This window comes from Lissotriton helveticus, chromosome 3_1, assembly GCF_964261635.1.
Source record: "Lissotriton helveticus chromosome 3_1, aLisHel1.1, whole genome shotgun sequence".
Classification (NCBI taxonomy): Eukaryota; Metazoa; Chordata; class Amphibia; order Caudata; family Salamandridae; genus Lissotriton; species Lissotriton helveticus.
This window is the reverse complement of record NC_136061.1, coordinates 1,284,016,992-1,284,040,373: the sequence shown is the minus strand read 5'-3', so window position 1 is coordinate 1,284,040,373 and position 23,382 is coordinate 1,284,016,992.

Genomic DNA, 23,382 nt, shown 5'->3' with positions numbered 1-23,382 from the left:
ATCTAACACAATCTGACAACTGCAACCTGCAACTCCCCCGCTCGTTCCCCCCCTCCCCTTCACTCCCCACACCCCGGTATTTAATACCACGGCTACACTCCTGAACACTAGGTCGGCGATCAATCATCAGTACGAGCTATTCAATTACATTGACACACATGAACCGGATCTCCTGTTCTTAACGGAGACCTGGTTTAAAGCCGACTCCCTGCCCAACGTTCTAGCTGCACTGCCCCCCTCATATTCTGCTATCCGAGCGGACCGCCCGGAGGACAGGAGGGGTGGAGGTGTGGCCCTTATAGCTCGCACTGACCGCCACCTCCAGATCCTTCCCTTCCCCCCATCCCAGAAGTAGATTACCTGGTGACACGTTCTACCTCCCACCAGACACCCCTGACCTCTGTCCTTATCTACCGGCCCCCCCACTCCACTCCTTCCTTTATTTCCCGACTTCAAGATCTCCTGGCCACACTGGCGGTAAACAACTCGTCAGTGTTAGTCTTAGGAGATTTAAATTTTTGGCCAAATGATCCTGCTGAAAGCTCCCTTTCCAAGGAGTTCACTGATCTGATGATCAGCCTTAACTTCACGTCTCATATCCATAGTCCCACTCACATACAGGGTCACACGTTGGACCAAATTTGGACTCTAAACATCCCCACTACAACCCCCACAATCTCTCCTTGCCTCTGGTCAGACCACTCGCTCATTTCCTTCTCCCTTGCCCTAGCCCCGGAGGCCAAACTCCCGCCCCCTAAAAACATCTGGATCAGGAAATGGGGCAAAGCCGATATGCCATCCCTTTGCTCATCCTTGGCCAAAACCAGTCCCGACCTTTCAGGCCTTGCTGCCCCAGCCCAGTTGACTACTATTAAGAACTGGTTGACTCACGCGGGCAATGAATTCGCTCCCCTGCGACGTATCACGGTTAAGCGGGCCCATGCAGCTAACCGATGGTTCACCCCAGATCTCAAGGTAAAGAAACTGGCGGCTCGGAGAGCCGAACGTGCATGGAGAAGAGCGTATTGTCCCGCGCTAAAAATCACCTACCTTTCTGTACTCCAGATTTACAAAAAAGGCATCCTCGATGCCAAAACAGAGTTTTACTCTAACAGGATACTGGCAGCGGAGTCCCAGTCCAGAGAAATCTTTGCAACAGTGCATGAGTTGGCTTCATCTGACAGAGCCACGGCTGCGATTCCCCCCTCCCAACTTTTTTGCGACTCACTCAATGAATTTATCGTTGAGAAGGTCGCAATGATCAAAACCAACATTCCTCCCGCTTCACCTACATTCATCAACCCCTCTCCCCCTCCCACTGTCACCAAACTAACCAGCATTCCACTCTTGACCAAGGATACACTCAACCCACTGCTTCAACGGGTGAAATCGGGCTCCCCCCTGGACTTTGGCCCTGCTCACATTCTCAGAGAAATTTTCCTAGCTTGTCCCACCCCACCTCTTACAATTCTCAACGACTCACTCAGTAATGGCATTGTTCCTAGTCTCCATAAAACCGCGGTCCTTATCCCACTTTTAAAAAAGGCTGGTGCCGATCCCTCACTTTCCTCCAACTATCGTCCCATTTCTCTTTTACCTTACTTGGGAAAGGTCTTGGAAACTCATGTTACCAAGACCCTGAGCACTCACGTGGAGGCAAATCGTTGCCTCTCCCCTTGTCAGGCGGGCTTTAGGCCCCTCCACTCCACGGAGAAGGTGGTGATTTCAGTGATGGATGGGCTACGTGAGGGCATTGATACCAACCTCTCGCAAGCCCTCATCCTCTTAGATCTATCCGCCGCCTTTGACACGGTGGACCATTCCACACTTCTCACTCGTGTCAGGGCGGCGGGCATAGAGGGTCTAGCCTTCTCATGGCTTGAGTCTTTTTTGAGCAGAAGGACTCAGGCGGTCCACCTTGCTGGTTTCACCGCCGCCTCCCGTGGGGTGGACTGTGGTGTTCCCCAGGGCTCTTCACTTTCCCCGCTTCTGTTTAATTTATACATCTACCCCCTCATTTTTATGTTGCAGCAGCTCGAGGTCACGGTGTTCAACTACGCCGATGACCTCCAGCTAATTTTTAATCTCTCCAATTCCCCTTCATCCGCCCAGAATGTTCAAACAGTCATGCTGTTCATTCAGGACTGGATGAACTGCAACCACCTCAAACTCAATCCGGACAAGACAGAGCTGGTCCTGACCGGAGGTGGTTGCAGCCCCTGGTCTCCCTCCTTCTGGCCCCCCTCACTCGGTGTCCCCCCACCCCCTGTCCCCAAAGTTAAAACTCTTGGGATTTTTCTCAACTCACAACTTTCGGTTCATTCCCATGTCAGTTCAGTTGTGTCCTCTTGTTTCTTTTCCCTCAGGACAATCAGGAAGATCTCCCGCTTCTTCTCCCTCCCGGCATTAAAAGTCATCGTGATGGCAATGGTGCTCTCGCGCCTCGATTATGGCAACATAATCTACAATGGCGCGCCTGCCTACGCCATCCACCGTCTGCAATTAGTACAGAATCAGGCTGCTCGCCTGATCCATGGCCTGCCCAAATTCCATCGTGCTACTCCTCTGCTGCAGGCATTACACTGGCTACCTGTGAGAGAGCGAGCCTTATTCAAACTCGGCTGCCTCACCTTTCAGGCCAGGATGGGCACCGCCCCTGAGTTTATATGCTCAGCCATCAAACCTTACCTGCCGGCCAGAGAACTCCATTCCACCCACTTGGCACTCCTGACCACTCCTCGTTTTAAAAAGAAGAAGGCGGGAGGAGCAAAATTCGCGGTTCTTGCTTCAACCTTTTGGAACTCTCTCCCGATGCATCTCCGCACCTCACCCTCTTACACCGAGTTCCGCAAAAACCTCAAAACCTTTCTGTTTTCCCGAGCTATCGCTGCCTAACCCCCTTTCGCTGCTACTGCTGGTTATCAACTGAAAAGCGCCAAGAAACCGCTTGGTAAAAGCGCGCTTAATAAGTGTTTTTAAATTCAAATTAAATTCAAATTCAAAAAAGTTTCAGGGAGCTATCATCAGGCCGATAGGCCTATAGTTGGAGGGGAGTGAACTTGAGCCCTTTCTAAAGATTGGCATTATATCTGCCCCAGTCCATGAAAGGGGCATATTGGCGCCACCCAATAAGTCATTAAAATAGAGAGCAAAATAGGGTCACCAGATATCCATATCTATCTTTAAAAGGTCCCAGGGGGTCTTATCTAGGCCAAAAGCTTTATTAGGGGCAATCCAATCAATTGCTTTGTTAATTTCACTAATGGAAATGGGCCTAACATCTCGGTCATCCGGCCCGGACACAAAGTCTCCACTAGAAATACCCGCTATAGCACTGCCCCCCCTAGGTAGGGATAGGGAGGAATATCAGTTGTACAGCATTTCCTTCCAGAACAAGTATCCCAACTGATTCACTCATAGAGTGGTACACACCTGCATCATATGAGTACAGCTTAGAAAAGTGTTGGACCCAAGCAGCTGCAGAAATATTACTATCCATCACAAAAGTAGGCTCCAAACCCCTATTAGCGAGGGGGCAACAAAAGGAGAAGTGATCTTTCCCTCCACCGCTGATTGCAGGGCCTCCCATTTACCCACTTCCCAGTCTCTTTTTGCACTTAGTACAGAGGCTTTGTAGGATGACCTAGCTTCATGAATAAAATTCCTGTACACCCCCCCCCCTTTAATAGCTTGAGTTAGAGCACGCCTCGCAGCTCTACATGATTTAGTGTACTAAGATGCCACTTTTGTCCTCTTTGGGAGGGACCTAGACTCAACCAAGAACAGGTTCCTAAGCGAGGAAAACCGGGAATTATGGATGTCATTAATTCTCGTCAGAGTGCAGGAAGTTCGCTCCCACAGCTTGCACAGCTTCCAAACCAGAAGCGACAACCTCATAAAGGGAGTCAACCAAGGAGCTCCATTTTAGCCTATGGCAATTGCTAGTGGATGTAAGTCTCCTGTCGAAGGGCTCGGTAAGGGAACTTGGAATAGTGGAACCCAAAGATCTCAATGACAGATCCAAGGAATTATGGTTGCTACCATGTCCGGGGGGACCAGCATGTCGATCATTATTGTCCATAATCTGATGTCCAACAAGATATAATCTATGTAGCTAGTGCTACCCTGTGATTAAAAGCTTGCCTCCCCTCCTTATCAGATAATGCTCTCCCATTACAAGCTCAGGGGCATTATTCAGGGTAAAAGTATTTAACTGTAAGGCAGCGGCTGCCCACTTCTTGATGGGGAGAGAGAGAGCGCAGGATCTGCCCATGCTTCATCCTCTCCTCCTCTACAATCAAGAAGTCAAAATCAATACTAGGTGGCTCAAAATTGCAAATGAAATCACTCGCTAACAATTTTAAAGTAACCAGCAGGAAGAGTAATCAGATGGGCATTAATCATGTCAATATTAGGTAAATCAACTCTGCTACCCCCATGCCTACAGTAAACATTATATATACAATTGAAATCAGCAGAGTGGAACTGCAGAGTGACATGAAAGACATTGGGGGAGGCCGGATCAGTAACTTTGGTTGTATTCAGCAAGGTAGTCATAATCCAAATTGCATGTCTTCCTGAAGGGTGGCCCTTCCCATGAAAAAGTTGAAGCCCGGTCAAAGTTTACAAATTCAGAGAAGAACTGAGGGGACTTGGCCCAAGTCTCCTTGAACAGGCAAATATCAAAATAGGCAACAAACTTGTGCCAGTCTGGGCAGGTTCATTTACTCATAATGCCAGCAAGATTCCAGGAGACAACCTTTGTAGAAATGAAAGTAGGGGCGATAGGGTCACCAGTAGATGTTAAGCTAAGAGCTTAACAAAATGAGTGGGGGAGACTATGGGGTGTGACGAAGAGTTAGAATAGGAGTCTTCCTTCACAGCCCCATCTGTGGCTGGTGTCCTGCTGACTCTCTGGGAAGGCGAGAGTCAAATCGTTGCTGTCCAAGCCTGACAGAGGTAAGTATGCATTTGAGATGGAATCAAAACAGTCCCCTGATACATAAATCCGAACTGGGGAAGGCCTGCATCTACACAACTGGCTAGATGAAACAGGTTTGTAGGAAAACCCTAATGGAATAGTGTTGATGGCTGCTCCCAAAATGCTGACCCTGATCTAGACTGAATTAGGCGCCAAACTAAATTTGTAGTTGTTAACAACACAGCCCCTTTCTATGTGCTTTGTTTAGAGCCAATCCACCCAGCCCTCCTCACAAATATAATGTCATTATACTGAGAAATGGAAAATTCAGTATTCCGGGTCAGCCTGTGGAATGCTTCATGTTTAAGCTGTAAAGACGATTCCTCCCTAGGGTAAGAAAGAGGCGGCACTCAAGTTAATATTGCCACATAGGGCAACAGTCAGGGGGAAGATCTAGGCAAGGCTCGATGCGGGAGAGGCAATGCTGTGAAGTGAATTCCTCCGGCGCAGACTAGGTACAGAGCTAATGAGCCCTCCACCGCCTCGCTGACATGCACCACCAAACCCACAACTAGGAGTTTCAGAAATGCCCACCCCCTGTGACGACCGGGCTAGACTGTTGACAGTAGAAGGTGTGCCAACAGTCGGTAAAGGCCGAGGGTCAATGGCACTGCTTGAGTCTCTAGGTCTGTCCCAGTTCATTGTAGGTGGCTGGACAGGGGGCAAAGCGGGGAATGACTGCAGCAGCAAGTCATTGAATTTGGCTGGTAGATTCAAGATAGAGTCCTCTAGGGAATGCATTCTGTCCACCAAAGGAATGATACATGCGGCCACAATAGATTTACCTTCTCCATGGAACACCCCCAATCAAAATTCAGTGCCTCACTCTTCCTCAAATAGCAGTGGAAGATGTCAACTCTGGCTGCAACGAAGTAGATCCAGCCATATTGCAAGATGTGTTAGGGAAATTAACTGCAGGCTTATATCTCTTCGCGGGGCTGTGGATGATCCCTTATTTCATTTTGCTCTTCTTTTTAGCAGAAGTTTCACAAACACTAGTGTTCACTGGGATAGAATTGTTTGGCAAGATACTTGATGACAATGAGGGGGCTTGGTCTATGCGCACATTGGAGAGTGGGCCACCGCAGTTAGAAGAGCCTACATCAGGAGCACCGGGGGGTAGGGATGCCAGACTCAATAAAGAATTGTTGAGCCCCTCTCTAAGATCTTGGGACAGGTGCCTCTCAGCCAAGTCAATTTCCTTTGAGAGTATGCCAACTGTGCGGGCTAAGAATGAGTCAAGTATGGCACTAGTCTGTAGCTTTGTGGAGGCACGATTGTTGTCCCCAATTTACTTCCTTTTGCCCATTTTCCTAAACAGAAGAGCACAGGTAAAAGATGCCAAGTTGACAAAACAATCTTTCCAAGAAACTCACCAGTGCCGTCTACACCAACAGTGAAGGAGGGTGGCCCAGCCCAGCCTCTTCCGGCTGATGACGGGTGAAGACAGGGCCACTCTTGGCCTGGTCTTTGCCAGGGCCTAGACCCGTTTGCATCCTGTGCACGTCCTGCGCTGCGAGAAGCCTCCAGTGCTTATGAGCACTTTTAAACTAGTCCGACTCCTCCCACTTTACCCAGGGCCAGCAGAAGGCAGCTGATGAAAATGCTGGCTAAAAAAACGCCTTCAAACCAACCCACGCTGCGGTAAGCCACTGGCTCTTATGAGCGCCTTCAAACCAGTCTGGCCCCACCAGTTGTGTTTGTGTGTTAATAGTTGATGTATTTTTAGTTAGAGAGCAGAGCCCTTTAGGATTTCACGAGGTGCAGAACTCTGTTGTGATTCCTCTCACTGTGTAGCTTCATGCTATACTCTGTAGACTTGGAGTACTTTACAAAAGACTCTATAATTCTGACACCTGTTTGCTACTTCCCATAGCTAACTAGGGTTTCCCGAAGTTAGTATAGAGTAGGATAATTCAGTTTTTATCAGAAATACTAATGACTAGGCAGGAGGATTGAATTCTACAAATAAGCCTCCAGATTCTTTTTCTTGTCTTGTATTGCAGCCACCAAGTTTTTGGTGCGTTTCTTATTGTTTAGACTGAATATTATTAGGAGGTTCTACTTCATTCATGTGGTACTATATTTCTATAATATACTTCTGAGACTCTTTTACATCAGTTTGTTTTTGAGTCTGGAATAAAACCATTTAACTTTCTTTGGTAGGCTTAGACTTATTCTGTGACTAATTTGTTAACCTGTTATTGGATTTTGCAACTTATGTTTACTTTCTCTTACCTCTCATGCAACTAATAAAGGTCCATCAACCAAGGAGGGGAAAACAGTGCAAGGAATAGAGTGTTCTCATTGCCATGTAACTTAGTGGAGGCTGGCATGGGTCGCTGGTGGCAGGGCAGGCGCGGGGGGCTTGCGTGGGGCGAATATAAAAAAAAGACGTACCTTGCTGCCGGGTCCTGCATCTCTGCTCCTGCTCTCCTCGAGGAACAGAAGCACAGCAGCACCCACTGACCAATCACAATGCAGGCTTGGGGCATGTTCTTCATGCGGGCTGCAATGGAGCCTGCATTCAGAAAGGGGAAAGTGCGCATGTCTGGTTTGGGAGGCCCAAGAGAGCCAACCAAACAGTCATTGTGCACTTAGGAGTGGGAAAACCACTCCTCCTCTACCCTGCTCTGAAAGCAGAGCAGCCCCACCGACCCACCCGCCCGCAAAGCAGCACAAAGAATAAAATGATAATAAAGCAAAGTTATTATCAGTTTCTGTTTCTACTATGCATGCACTGCTTAAAAGAAGTGGGGTGAAGCTCCTCCGCCCTAGTGGAGGAGCCGCCACTGATGGAATTGTACAACAGCTCAACTTTTAAATGATTGATTCTCTCTAAAACAATAGGGGCAGCCTTAAACCTCAGCGGTCAGTTGGTTGCAAACCAACTGCCACTGTTATGGTATATAAGTTGAACCCTTTGGCCTATTCAAAGTTCAGATTTTAACTTAGAAGTGGATGCCCTCGTGGAACATAGTGTGCTTTACAAATACACATAACATAAGCACACTTGTGCAGAGATAGGCCTGAACCGCACACATGAAACACTCCCTTGAAGGAATAGGAAATATTCTCCAGGACCGACAAAACTGCGTTAACTTACAGATACTTTAGGAAGAGAAGCCGGTAGATGCCTGGAATGTTCAGAGCCCTTATTAGTGAGCCCAGAGCAAGAGATGAGGTACCCAGTGAGCCACTATCGGTAGCTTAGAGAATACTGAGAACCCATACCCGAGACTGCTTCCGAGTGTGAGAGAAGAGTGTACCTGCAGTATCACAATGAGGTGTGGGACACAGGTGACAAACCCTAAGGACTTACAACTCATGAAGAATAGCACACCTGAGATTCCACACTTCCCTCAGCACAGTTCAGAAATATGCCACCTCCGCCTTGTCGTGTGCCACTGGCGTCAGCATTCCCTTGAGCAGTGATACTCAAAATGTGGCCCGGGGGCCGCATGCGGCCCTCCTGACCTTCACATGCGGCCCTCAGCTGAATGACTGCACTGGGCTGCTGAGAGCACTCATGTTTATAAAGATGTGAATTAAATGAGTTAGTGTTAATTTTAGAAAAAACTTTCATTCTTAAGACATCTTTCAACAAACTTGTAAAAATAAAGTCTTTTCAAAATTGAAAAAAAACGTGTATTTGAGTAACATGCTTTTCACCTTAGTACATCAGATTATATCAGTGCTTTGAGATCTACATTTTTTTTTAAATTACAGTTTTCAAAATTAATATAGAAACAGTCATGCCTCCTCCCAACCTGGCAACAATGGAAAACTGAATTAAGAGGCATGCCAGTTATCCCAAGGAACCATCCGCGTGGTCTGGGTTATTAAAGATGGGAAACATTATAGTTTAATCAATCAAACACAAGAAAAAATAATTTACAGCATATATCTTGCCCACATGTATTTTAGGTACTCTTCCATGTCAAAATAAAGAAAAAGGAGGCAACGTGAAATTAGACAATTGCCTAGGATCACACAATTTGGTCAAGTGGAGAAGCCATGATTTATGCCAGGTTTCATGGTTTCACAAAGTGCAATTCTGTTTCTTTTCAATTCAATAACTAAGTTAATTCCTTTTTACACTTGACTCGTCCAATGTATTGAGAGGGATTGTGACTCGGAATCAGCATGACAAAAAGCCCCACTACCACTGTGCTGGCATCAAGGCGGCTCTCTGGCACATCACATACCTTACTTTGTAGCCCCTAGGAAAATTATATGTGAGTATCTATGCTTTTGAGGCTTTCTCAAACGACCCAACGACCCACCCCGGTCCCCCTAAGTGTATCCTGCGTCGAGTTTCCCCACTCGGCCTTCTGATGGTACTCTTAGCCGCAATTTCGTTAATGGTGGCTATTACGACTGAAATCTAATTTATATGTCCTAACTGTGACCGGTTCCAACTCCTGACCAATTCTTTTAGAAACATACAGAATCCCACCATATGTTTGGGCCTTTGTCTTAAACTGCATGAACAGCTATATTTACCACCTCCCTGTGTCACCTGAGCGGTTGATTCACACCTGCCTTCATTTGAACACCATTCAGCTATCTAAATGTCTGGCGAATTTAGGGCAGCGTCAGACAGATTTGCAGCTAAAACCGTGGAATGGCTCAGGCCTAGACTCAGTTACGCAAAGGCATGGCTAAGGCGGAGGTAGGCGTCATCTGTATTGTTGTGATATAGTAACTGTATCTGCATGCAATCGTGCCACAGATTGCTTTGTACATAAAAGACGCCAGGCTCGTGCGGAGCTTGGATGGGTGAGTATAATTCCACGTACAGCGTACAACATGATTGGCGCACTGTATTCCAACTTGGTGCAAATCTGTAAAAGGTGCCGGGTTTGTAGAACAAGAGCCCGAAGGACCTGCATGATTCTGACGGATGGACTACAGAACGGCCCAGCCTGGGGAGCTCAGCAGCCATGCATGAGCATCCATTGCTTGGCCTCCCGGCTGAAGTGCAGAGCTTGTTGTGATGGTAGTGTGTGGGATAGAATGAGAGGCAGGTGATGCTCCTGGTTCTGTAACAAATCTGATAACATTAACAGTCACACCCTAAAGGGAAAGGGGGATATAAAAGTTCCCTGTTCACGCCAGTGAGTGAAAGACTGGTAGAGCTGGACAAGAGGTAGTCAGTCAGGAGTTAGTCTGACTAGCAGGACTCTAGATTGATATTCATAGTTTAGTGAGTTTGGTGAATTCAGATCTAAGTAAGGTCTCTGAAAGGCCTCTGGAGTGAGTTATCTTTCGGATATGTGACTTCGAAAGATGGGTAGTGCAGGTATCACCTTGACCCTTGACGGAAGGCAGGCTCTCTTAATTCGCTCGCTCCAATCAAACTTAGGTCAGTATCCATGCCATGAGAGATATAGCGCCAGTGCTGAAGTGGGCGGAGGAATCCTAAAAAACCTGCACTTATTTTTTTTTATTATTACGCACTGAGGTCCCTGAATTTCACAGGGAATGTGAAAGAGGACGAGGCGAGTGGTGAGGTGGAGTGGGCAGGAGGGGGGTCAGGTGGACTGGGCAGGAGAGGGCCAGGTGGAGTGGGCAGGAGAGTGTGAGGTAGAGTGGGCAGGAAAGGGCCAGGGGAGTGGGCAGGATAGGGTGAGGTAGAGTGAGGAGGAAAGGGTGAGGTAGAGTGGGCAGGAGAGGGTAAGGTAGAGTGGGCAGGAGAGGGCGAGGTAGAGTGAGCAGGAGAGGGTCAGGTGGAGTAGGCAGTAGAGGGCCAGGTGGAGTGGGCAGGAGACTGTGAGGTAGAATGGGCAGGAGAGGGTCAGGTAGTGTGGGCAGGAGAGGGTGGGGTAGTGTGGGCAGGAGAGGGACAGGTGGAGTGGGCAGGAGAGGTGGAGAGGGCAGGAGAAGGTGAGGTAGAGTGAGCAGGAGAGGGTAAGGTAGAGTGAGCAGGAGAGGGTAATGTAGAGTGAGCAGGAGAGGGTGAGGTGGAGTGGGCAGGAGAGGGTCAGGTGGAGTGGGCAGGAGAGGGCTAGGTGCAGTGGGCAGGAGAGAGTCAGGTGCAGGGAGGAGGAGAGGGTGAGGTAGAGTGGGCAGGAGATAGTCAGGTGGAGTGGGCAGGAGATAGTCAGGTGGAGTGGGCAGGAGAGTGCCAGGTGCAGTGGGCAGGAGAAGGCCAGGTGGAGTGGGCAGGAGAGGGACAGGTGAAGTGGGCAGGAGAGGGTCAGGTGGAGTGGGCAGGAGAGGGTCAGGTGGAGTGGGCAGGAGAGGGTAGGGTAGAGTGGGCAGGAGAGGGTGAGATAGAGTGGGCAGGAGAGGGCCAGGTGGAGTGGTCAAGAGAGGGTCAGGTGGAGTGGGCAGGAGAGTGTGAGGTAGAATGGGCAGGAGAGGGTCAGGTAGAGTGGGCAGGAGAGGGTGAGGTAGAGTGGGCAGGAGAGGGTCAGGTGGAGTGGGCAGCAGAGTGTGAGGTAGAATGGGCAGGTGAGGGTCAGGTGGAGTGGGCAGGAGATAGTCAGGTGGAGTGGGCAGGAGAGAGCCAGTTGGCGTGGGCTCTTCCATTTTGCCTACATGTAGAAACCACTCACAGTTTCCAGCTATGAAAAATACCTGCTTAAACCTAAGCTTTTTAGGTTAAAAAAAAGATCACCAAGTTACAATTTTATGCACTCGGCGATTTCACACGATCCCAGCAGTGGTCTGTCTTCTAATGGACTTATTCCCGTGGTGTATAAAACGCACATTGTCCATGCAGTTTATGCAATAGCAGTGAAGCTACATCTCTGCGTTAAGCTAGATGTGGGAATCACACAGAGGGCTCAAATGAAATCGGTTCCAGCGGGCTTCACAGTTGGCATGCACTTAGTTGAAAGTACGGTGCTTATTTCTGTATTAAAAATGAGTTAACACCCGCAGATTCTTTGGCCACCTTTCCAAACTAAGCACAGAACTTTCAAGAAAAGCATCTTTAACGTCTGGTGAAGTCGTTTCAGAAGGGATTTGAGGCCATCTCGAAAGTTTTACATGTATAGTAAGAGAAAATCGAAGGACAAAATATATGTGCCTTTTGTACAAAAAAGTTACCTTGCATGTAGGGCTCCCAATATTTGATGTCTTTGCTGCAGTACACTCCATCATTGCTTGGAATTTGAGTTTTTGGTAGCTAGAGCTCAGAATATTCTCCTGAGTATTCTTGGAGGAGAGCCATTCTAGTAACAATGCTAAAGCAGCCAAGACATACTAATATATGAAATCCTTTTGACCAGGGTATGAGGAAGACCAAGCTAATGACGAGGGATGAATTTACAACCAGGCAATCGATGGGAGGCTGTATAAAGGGGTATATCGGAAAATGAAGTCCTCCCCGCAAAATGTGAAAAGTGGTGTAGGGGAAATCTTGGCTAGAGAAAAGCCCAAGATAGAGAAAAGACACATGACTGCTGCATCGGCCATATGTCCCGCCTCTGTTGTACACATTATTAGCTTCATCTTGAGTTTTGTGCACATCCTGGAGTCCATACCACCTCATTGGAGACACTATAGACACAGGCTAAGAAAATGAGTCAAGTTTTAATTTCCCAACCAGAGAGGCCCCAAAATCGGAACAAAAGTACAGCGCATGAAAGCCGAGAGTGTAAGGGTATGCAGGGCCTTTGAATTTCCTTGAGTGAGATAGCAGATTTTGAAATGGAAGCATTTCTCAGTAGAGCGACAGAAGTAAACAAGCACAAACTAGGACTCTGCGCGGGGACGTCGAAAGTAACAAAGGAGGTTTTGTTCCCCGAAAGAGTGGTGAAAGCCTGAAACACTGTTAGACTTTCCCAGATCTTGAAGTTGCAAGGGAAACCTAGCAGAATCAAAGAGGACGCTACATGTCCTCGCTGCTGATCAGGAGATTGAAGTCCTAGTCTGAAATGGAAACTAGGGCTCTCTGATGCACTATGTTCAAGTCGTCAAGGCCTAGCTCATGATACTTGTTGCAAAGGTTTAGCCAAATACAATGTAGCAAATTAATTGCACTCACATGCAATGACCGAGGCAGTAGGGTTTGAAACTCAATGCTGGTTCCCAATGTTCCTCTCCTATTGACCGTTATTACAGCATGTTAAGTGATACCAAGGCCCATTGGTGCAAAAGTCCCTGACACCACAATTATACATTTCTTGGTATCCAATCTGTGGACACAAGGATCATTTTCCATCTTTTCAAGAACCTTTTGCCGCTGGCTGGTGTATCAGCATGTGGTGCACTGGGGTTTGCCGTCATTGACCACTACAAGTTTATTGCCCTTCACTTTTTAGGCTGCTTACCACTGAGGTGGTGGTGGAGAGTTGATGTCCACTGAGAATTGCAATGCCTGTGGCAATTCCCTTTGGAAGGTGCTGTTGCAATTAATCACCATTTCAACCACGTCCACCCCCTGCACTGTCTATGGTTACTAAGTAAAGTTATGGTTGTATTTTCCACACTTTGGTAGCTTTGCACAAAAGCAGTCAGGCTTTACTTAGAAGCAATGTGTAAAGTGTTTATGCAGCATTTCAAACAGTAATAAAGTGAAAAAAACACACCCCAAGAAAAGTCCCTCAGTAACTTAGAGAAATAAAGGAAGATGTAATAAATTATTTGAGACGATATGACAAAAATACAAAAAGTAGAGCCAGAGATATACAATTTCATAGATTTAAATAAAAAGAGTGCTTAAAGCGCCAACTGTGGTTATCTGGTCTCGCGGACTGTGACAAAATCACAAGTTCAGGCTGAGCACAATGGAGCACAAAACAGCTACAGGGTCCAAATGAGGTCCACTGAACAAAATACCTTAAATCCTGGTTGTAGAGCATTGCAAGATCCCGCATTGAGGATGCGTTGTCCAGTGGAAGTTCCGAAGAAGCTGCAGGCTGCTAGGCGAGGTCTTGCATTGGAATTACGTAGCAGAGCACTGGTTCAGATGAAGGCATCAACAGGGCATGCGATGAGCGATCCTTCATCGTCATCGAGGATGCCATTGATGAAGGCTTGCAAGGTGTGTAGGGCATCAGTGGTTGAGAAGTTAAGCTACAAGGAGATGCTTTGCACTGTTTTGGTTCTGCCCAAGAGACCACAGCTGGGCTGTCAGAGCACCATCATGCCCATTTCCAAGGGCGCAGGACCACCACTTGGTGGTAAGACTCACAGCAGGCCAAGACCAGGTGCTGGGTGAAAGGTGGTGGGAGCCTATTTGTCCCCAAGGCTCTGATCAGGTGTCCAGCCAACTAGAACCTGGAGTCACTCTGGGGGTCCTGGGGTCAAGATGAAGGTCCATTTATTTTCACTGAGGCAGCAGGCAGCAGAGTAGCAGTCCATCTTACAAAAGAGCAACATAGCAGTCCTTCTGAGTCTTCCATAGCTCCAGAGGTGTACTGAAGAGTTGGGTCTGAGGGCCTGCTATTTATACCTGGAGCACACTTTGAAGTGGGAGACATTTCAAGTGTCATTCCCTATAGAGGTGCCTAGAATTTTCTGTCTCCCTGCCCTGGGCCCAGCTTGTCTGGGGGCACAAAAGACAAGTATGAAAACCTTTGTGACTGTGCTAAGGCAGAGTGTTTGTGATGTGCAAATGTGGTAGGTGACAGCTCTGCCCTTCTATCAAGTCAGAGAAGGCCTATCCTGCCACCATATATTCCCCTTGTGCCCCATTGTATCTCACTGATTCTGAATAATATGTAAAGACCAACTGCCAGCTATACCTAGTCATGTGACCCAGAATACACACTGCAAGCACCAAATGGTTGGGAGAAGAAAATGCCAACTTTCTAAAAATTGCATTTTCCAAATTGTGACTTAAAATCCAACTTTAGCATAAAAGAGGGTTTTAAATTACAATTCTTTAGAGACAAAAGTCAACATTTCTGCCTAGTCCAAATTGAAAGCTATCACTTATTAAATGTAATGAGTTAAGCCACTGTCATCCTATGGGCGAGATAAGCCTTGAAGTAGTGAAAACTAACTGTAAGAGTTTTTCACTACCAGGACATGTCCAATTTAAAGTACATGTCCCACTTTTTTAAATACATTTCACCTTGTCTATAGCCTGTTTAGGTCCAACACTGGGGTGACTAATATGGATTAACAAAGGAAGGTTTAGACCTTGTAAAAGATTTATTTTGCCAGGGCAAAATGGCAGTTTAAACTGCACACACAGGCTGCAGTGGCAGGCCTGAGGCATGAGATGAGATGAGATGAGATGAGTTGAGATAGGACTTGTAAAGCGCAACTTTGACCATAGGCGTCAAGGCGCTGAAAATGGAGAAGCTGTGTGATAGGAAAGCGGAGTGAGCCGATTACAGGTAGGCCTCCCTGAAGAGCCAGGTCTTCAAAGCCTTTCGGAAGAGGGAGTGGGAGTTTAATCCCTTGATCTCAGCCGGAAGAGTGTTCCAAATCCTGGGTGCAAGGGAGCAAAAGGCCCTCTCGCCCCATCTGGCTTTGTTGCTTTTAGGTACAGAAAGAAGATATTTGTTGGCTGAGCGAAGTGCCCTGCCGGGGGCATAAAGGGTCACGAAGGGTCTAATGTCTTCCGATCCAAGACCGTGCAGAGCACGGTGGGTGAGGCACAGGACCTTGAACTCAATTCTGGCCTGGATGGGGAGCCAATGCAGTTCCTTCCTAATTGAGGTGCCTGATGCGAACCTTGGGGCGTCAACGACAAACCGAGCTGCTGCGTTTTGTACTATTTGAAGGCGCTATACCTGTAGTTTATTGATTCCCAGGTACAATGCGTTGCAGTAGTCTAACCTTGAGGAAATTAAGGCCACCGTAACCAGTTTACGGGCTTCGGTGAAAGATAATGTACTAATTTCCTCAAGGTTCTAAGGACACCACAACATGTGGAAGTCGTCCTGCTGACCTGTTTGTCAAAGGAGAGCTTGGTATCGAAAATAACACCGGTTCCGAGTGGACTGAGAGGGCGTAGGACAGGCTCCCAGGGCGGAGGGCCACCAGTCCATTGACCAGATCTCCTCCTTGCCTCCGAAGATCAGCACCTCCGTTTTTTCCCCATTTAATTTGAGGAAATTCCTCACCATCCAGCCTGCAACTGCTTCCATGCAGTTTCTAAAGTTCCAAGCTGTAATGTCAACAGTTTGTGAAAGGGAGACCATAATCTGGGTGTCATCAGCGTAGGAAAGAACTTCCAGCCCAAATGATCTTACAAGTCTGGCGAGCGGTGTCACATAAATGTTAAAGAGCGTGGGGCTCAGGGACGAACCCTGAGGCACCCCGCAATTCACAGGTTTGGCTGGGGAGGGAAAATCACCCAGCTTGACCCTCTGTACACGGCCATCCAGGAAAGATTTCAGGAGGCTAAGCGCCGGCCCGTCCACTCCTATCTCCCTAAGGCGTTTGGCTAAAATGGAGGGGGATAGGGTGTCAAATGCGGCTGTAAGGTCAAGCAGGACCAGAAGGGTAGTCTGGCCACTGTCGACCTTAGCACGTATGTTATTTGTGACAACTGTCAGGGCGGACTCGGTGCTATGAGCCCTCCGAAAGCCATGCTGGGAGGGGTTAAGTAGGCTGGAGTTCTCCAAGAAGGCACTCAGATGGTTGTTTAAATGGGCCTCTAGCATTTTTGTGGGGGCTGGGAGTAGTGAGATAGGCCGAAAGTTCTTTAAAATCTTGGGATCAAGCGAGGCCTTTTTTAGGAGGGGCTTGACTATGGCCATTTTCCAGGAGGTCGGGAAGCCACCTTCCTGGATTGCCAGGTTGATGACGTCCAGAAAAGCTGGAAGTAGAACATCTCTGCATTCTTTAAATATCTTCAGGGGACAAGAGTCGAGGGGGGATCCTGATTTAAGCTTGTCTAAATGCGAGTCAAGTTGCTCTAAAGTGAGCAGGGGGAAGATGTTAAGATTACCCTGTGGTGACTCTGTTGGCATGTTTAAAGGGCTACATAAGTGAGTGGCACAATCTTCACTGCAGGACCACAAGTAGCAATTATTAATTTACAGGCCCTGAACACATGTAGTATCACTTTACAATAATTTACAAGTATATTACATTTGCCAATTGGTTGTAAGCTAATTTTACCATGTTTAAAGGTGATAACACAAGCCAGTTATCACTGGTTAGCAGTACTAAAGTATGCAGAGTCCTACAGGGCAACAGAAACGGGTTCATAAAACAGGTGGGTTAAGGCAAAAAGTTTGGGGATGACCCTGCAGAAAGGGGTCAAGTCCAACATCTACTGATCTACAGAACCAAATAACAATAGGCAACTGACAGATGGAAATTCCATATAAAGATCTAAAAGGTGCTCATGTTAAGAAAGAAGAATGATGTCACATTAACAGTAGAAAGCAATATCCAAACGCCAATAACATAACAGAACATATTTAGTCATATTGGGTTGAAGAAGGTATCCCAGTGCTTATTTGTGTCCGTGGTAGCACCATCACTCACTTTGACTGAGAACAAGAGAAAGAAAGGCACACGATGGAGAAAGGAGGACAAAGAGAATGATAGGAAAATATTTAACCATTTTTTGGAGTGGTTGGGGTTTTTTGTATTTATTTTTTGTATTTTAATTATTTTATTTACTTTAGCTTTCTTTCCCTTTTTGTTACAGTGGCTCATAGCATTGCTGGCTCCTTTCCTATCCCATCCTCCATGGCAACGTTTTACCATAGCTCAAAATCCTTGCTCCTGCTTTACAACTCCATCCTTGGGAGCGAGGCTCAAGGCAGTATTGGCCTCCACTCTACTTTTAACTTCATGTGAGTGCTTCAGTGTGACTCACAGCAGTTTCTGCTGCCCCCCCTGATGTGCTTAGGAGGCCTTTTGTTTATCTTGCAGCTACCCTGCATGGTGATGCTTATCAACATGTTATACAGTGCCAATGTATGCTATTTTGGAATTTTAACAATGTAGTACCTTATTATTACCATCAGTTCCATTAACACCATCATTGCCATTACAACCGCCACTGTGACAACTTGCATGTTACCGTAAATTGCCATTGCCACCACCATTACTGGCACCATCATTACCACCACCACTCTTAGCATGACCATTGCCACCACACCACCATTGCCTTCATAACCAGTGCCATTACCTCCACCATTATCAGCACCATTACAACTTCTACCAGCATTGCCATCATCATCTTTAAAAATGTCTGGATTAAAGCAGAGTAAACTATAGTATCAATGCTCTCATTACAGAAGTATAACGTCTGCTCTTAGTTTAGCGTTACTCCTGGATTACTGGCTGGAGATATTAATGTATACTTTGGAGCTAGTTGACAGTAGATCCAATGGGTGGAAGTCCTGCAAAACAGTTAAAAAACAGCTGCTGGAATACACATGTCCCTTCACTTAAAAAGCAGATTAATGAATATTACTATTAAGTAGGATATATATTGCCAAACAGTAAAGATACAGCTTGCCAGTACAGGGCAGCCTGCAGACACCCTAGTGCAATAACCTGACATTTTAGTGACTGCCCATAATCAATGGTACACACTGAAGAAGTCATTTATATGTTTGACGAAGAGCTCAGAGCTGATCTCAGTTTGGATGGAAAATGTCATCACTTTTGGTCATTCTTTTCACCTTAAACAGGAATTAATCACTCCATTTATAATTGTATCCTTGACAGCAACATAGTGGATGTTTTTTGTCATTCCTCTTGCCCTGAATTTTCCTGTTTGGTTTTGCTGGCTTTAAGCTTTTATGCACTGGAACTTTGCTAAGCAATGCACAGTACTTTTCTTTCTGCCTAAAACTTGTTCTGTGCCTTGGTTTCAGCTAATTGAGTTATTTAACTTTCCAGTAAGACCATGGCAGATAGTATTGACAGTGCACATGAAAAGATAGGCATTTTACGTACACCTTCAGGAAATTTTCATACCTGGGAAGAAACCTCTTGAAGCTCTTGCAAACCTGCTCCACTTTATGAACGAGTTGAAAATGCTCCTTTAAAGGATACTACATCTCGATAACATAACATTCCACAAACCAGCTCCAGCTCCAATGGCTTGTTAACTACATCCTTGTCTATGATACTGTAGTGCACTGCACAGCCTTTTGGCTATGGTTGAGCAACGTAAATGGCATATACAGACATACATGCATACATTTGAAGAAAGAAGCCTCTATCTGGGTAATGGAAGAAAGAAAAGCCAAGGACTCATTACTTCTGCTACCACCCAAGTTTCGAAAGTTCATACTTTCTCAGTAAAACTGTGCATTTGTTGGACAACATAAATATCAAAACTGGGCAAGACTGATTCTAAGCACACCATCAGGATATGTGGCCTTAGTCCTGCTAGCTTACAGTGCACAATCTCTACTCCTAACCTGGCACGGTAACAGATGGAATGTGCAACCTCAAACCATGACAACTCTGACTAATCAAGGGAATCGTGAAAATAGATCTAGAACTATTTTGCTCTATAACTCATGTATACCTAAAGAGATACACAAGAAATACACAACATGGCATTTCAATATTTATTGAAGCATTATGATTCTAGTGTTAAATATGTGTGCTGCAATAATCAATAGAAGGAAAAAGAATAGCTTCACTAGCCTTGCAAGAATGGTGAATAAGATAAACAATTTACCCATTGTGCTGGTACCGAGAATATATGCACACATATAAGTCCCGTTATATTTTGTGCTCCTACCTAGAGCAACCTACCCTAGTGGGCCTAGGGTGGGTGAATCAACTAAGAGCGAGCGTAGAGCTCCGCTCCGCCCACGGGGTGTGCGTAGATTTGCCTACTCCGCGGAGAACGTGGAGTAGGCAAATCTCCGCAAACTCCGCAGCGGAGCGGAGTTGACCAGCCCCCGCCTCCACCCCCCTATTAAGAATAAATTAAAAGTACATTTAAAAGGTAAAAGAAAAAAGACCTTCCTTGACTGCGGCATCCCCGGGCTGCCGTCCTTCTCTTCCTCGTGTCTCAGGGTGATCTGCGCATTCGCCTGCGCATTTCTCACAAGGATTGTGCGGTCGCATGCGCATATCACCCTGAGACACGAGGAAGAGGAGGAAGGCAGCCCGGTGACGCCGCAGTCAAGGTAAGTCTTTTTTCTTTTACCTTTACATTTCTTTTTAAATAATTTTTAATAGGGGGGAGGAGGCGGGCGGCGGAGCGGAGTTTGTTCCCAACTCCGTGGACCTCCGCGTAGTCCCACTCCGCCAGCTCCACCCAGGGTTAGAATCAACCAGAATCCCTGTAGGGTGATCTCACTCTCCTGTTACCTATGAGTAAGTGTCATCAGGGAGCCCCTCTTGGTGGAGAACTGGGCACCATCCCCTGCAGGAGGTAAGCAGGAATTAGCTCGGCTAGAATTCCAACATGGGGGTGACTGCAGCAGTGTCAGAGAAATGCTCCTCTGCCTTAACAATGAGTGATGCTGTTTATATAATAAATTGCACTCGAGCAATCATGCCTGAGACCCAGTCAGGAAGTTATTTTTGATTCTATCATGATAGTTCAATCGCCAAGCAGACAATAATAAACAACAGCATTTTGTGTAGTGAACTTAGCCCTTCTACAGAATGTTCAAGACACTACGAAGTGTAAATGTAAGCAGAGACATTTCAGAGAATATTATCCTGCATAGGCATGCAAGAAAATGTGTGTCAAATGTCAGTATTTAAGAAAAAATAGCAACTTTAAAACGTGAGCATGTAACATGGTGGTTAACCTACTCAGGACTATATGTGACCACATGATACAGGGACTGAAACTGCTTTCAAAGGGGCAAGTGTTTGTCCTTTTGTTACTATTAGTACAAGGAAAGAAGTGGAGGATCACTTACCGTACTACCTCCTTCAAATACGTTAATACACGGAGCGCTGTGAGAAATCTTTACAGGTGGGCCACCATTACCCCATTCTAATCAGTTATTTGAGATGTTTGGCCAATATATATATATATTAGATGAGGTTACTTCACCCATGCAATGTGTTAGGCTTCATCATTGGCCACCTCATCTCACCCTAGTAAGCTAGTACCAACAGGGTGAATTAAACCTCATCTGATCTGCTGGAGTTCTTAAGATATATTAACCTTCTGGAAAATCGCAGGATCCAGTTATTCGAAAATACCTTAATGTATACCACATGGATATCATTCATTTTTTGGGCTGATTCTAAGTTATGATTAAAAATACTACCAAGTATTGTCAATGGATGTTTGAAGGCACAATACCCACGACATCCTTATAATCTGCCAACAAGTTTCTGCCCTACCCTACTATATACTGGTCTCTGTATTTTCCAGGGCTATAAAAGGATACCTAACCTTCACCATATGTGGAAAAAAACAATTTAAACAGAGAACAAATGCCCTCCTTTCCATGTTTTGTATGTTCCCCCTAATCTGGAAATTTTTATGCTTCATGGTCTTGGGAAGGGTGGTGACTCCTCTAGTCACACAGTCAACAAGGAGAAGCATCCACTGCTTCTCTATTTCATCCCTACATCCAGCTGAAACTCTGCTTTCACACCTTTGAAGGATGAGTACAACTACTCCTGTAGTCACATAATCATCAAGGAGATGCGCCCACAGTTTCCCTATTACATCCCTTCGTCCAGCCGAAACTCTGCTTTTATACATTTGAAGGATGAGTAGAAATGATTAGTTGGCAAAGCCGGGTTCAGCTACATCAGGCTAAGTAGCTTCAGAGTAGTGCTCCTTCTTCTTCATCCTTGAAACCCTTTACAGGGTTAAAGTCCAGATTGGTTTAGGAATTATGTAACCAGATCAGTATACAATGTTTTTCTTTTGCACAGTGAGTGAATTTCAAGAACCAAAAAAGTGTGTAAGTTGAAGTTCATAGGTAAAACTTGGACCAAGGTTAGATGACAAATCTACCCCAATCTAACCCAATGGGGAAGTGACACTGGTGCCTATTGAATTCCGATTTGTCCCACTATTAGCTCTTGCCACCAAACCTACAGGCTTTGGTCAGAGCTCGATGATGAATTATACTACTTTGAGGGATCCATGCCATCGACTTGACTTTTTCCCCTGGAGGACTTGGAGCTTCAGAAAGTAAATTAAATTCAGAAGGTAAAAGTGTGAACAGTGTGACTTACTTGACCTACCTGATCTCCACTCCATCAACATCGACCTGAAATTGTGAAAAAATTTGACTTTAACATTGAACCCAGACTTCTGATAGGTGCTTCGTGATACCCAAGCCCTTTTTTGCTTAACACATGAAAAATTCTTATTTGCGGTTCAATTTATCATATTTTAATCATGTTGCTTTCTTTTTGATCATTAAAATCTTTTTTTTTCTACATTAGTTTGAGAACTTTGTTGTGCTGTATACTTGACTTTAAAATTGTTTGGTACTGCTTTAAGCTAACAGACACTTCTCTATGGGGTTGCCTGCAGCAGCGTGTGCCACTGCCCCAGACAAAATATCAGTTTAGAAATACTGAATTGCAGATGTATTGGAAAAAAGTATTGTGATATAAAAATATTGTGATTCAGAAATATTGTTGTTAAGAATAATGATTTTTCAGGTAAGACATATTGTTTTCAATAAAATTATTGTTAATATTGTTTTCAATAATATAGTTATAAAACTATTGTTTTTAATTATCTTTATGTGTGTTAGCTCATATATTCATTTTATGGTATTATTGTTTGTATAATTGTTAATAGTATATTGAAATATAGTTTGCAATTTTAAGTGATTTATGCATATTTGTTTAATTGCTAAAAGCAAATTATATTGTGGTAGCAGGTTAAGTTTTAAGGTAAAAAGTTAATGACTATAATTAATCCATCATTAATTAATAATTTGTTATTTAATGTATTAATAAATATGGAGAGTGTGCAATAATTATATATTTAAAGTTACATAGTATGTGCAGGCTGTGAGATTTGTTGGGGTATAGAGTCGGAAGGTAAGTAATAATTAACAAATAATTAATTTAATTATAATTATTTAATTATGTATTATTTAAACTGTAATATTTGTATTTTTCAAGTTATCTATCCGGTGCTGGATGCTGGGTTTGAAGGGGTATAGAGTGGGAAGTTAATATTTAATTCATTAATTATTAATTAATATTCAGTCAGTTATTAATTATGTTAATTGTGTTACATGTATTTATTTTAGTTATGTTTTAAGTGTGGTCTGGTGGGTTTTGGGGGGCATAGCGTGGAAAGTTAATTAAGTAATGAATGAATGACAATTTCTAAGTTGATAATTGATAATTTGTTCACTAATCATGTTCATTGTTATTTATTTATTTATATATATTTCTGGGTAAATTAATAACGTCTATATTAAGAGTTTTGCATTTGTAATAAATGAATAGGGTTATGTTTCATATATGTTATGTGTTTGAAGTGATGTACTGTCCCTACTGTTGCACTGATTTGAGTGGAACTAGTCATTATTACCCCTCCCAAGTCCAACACT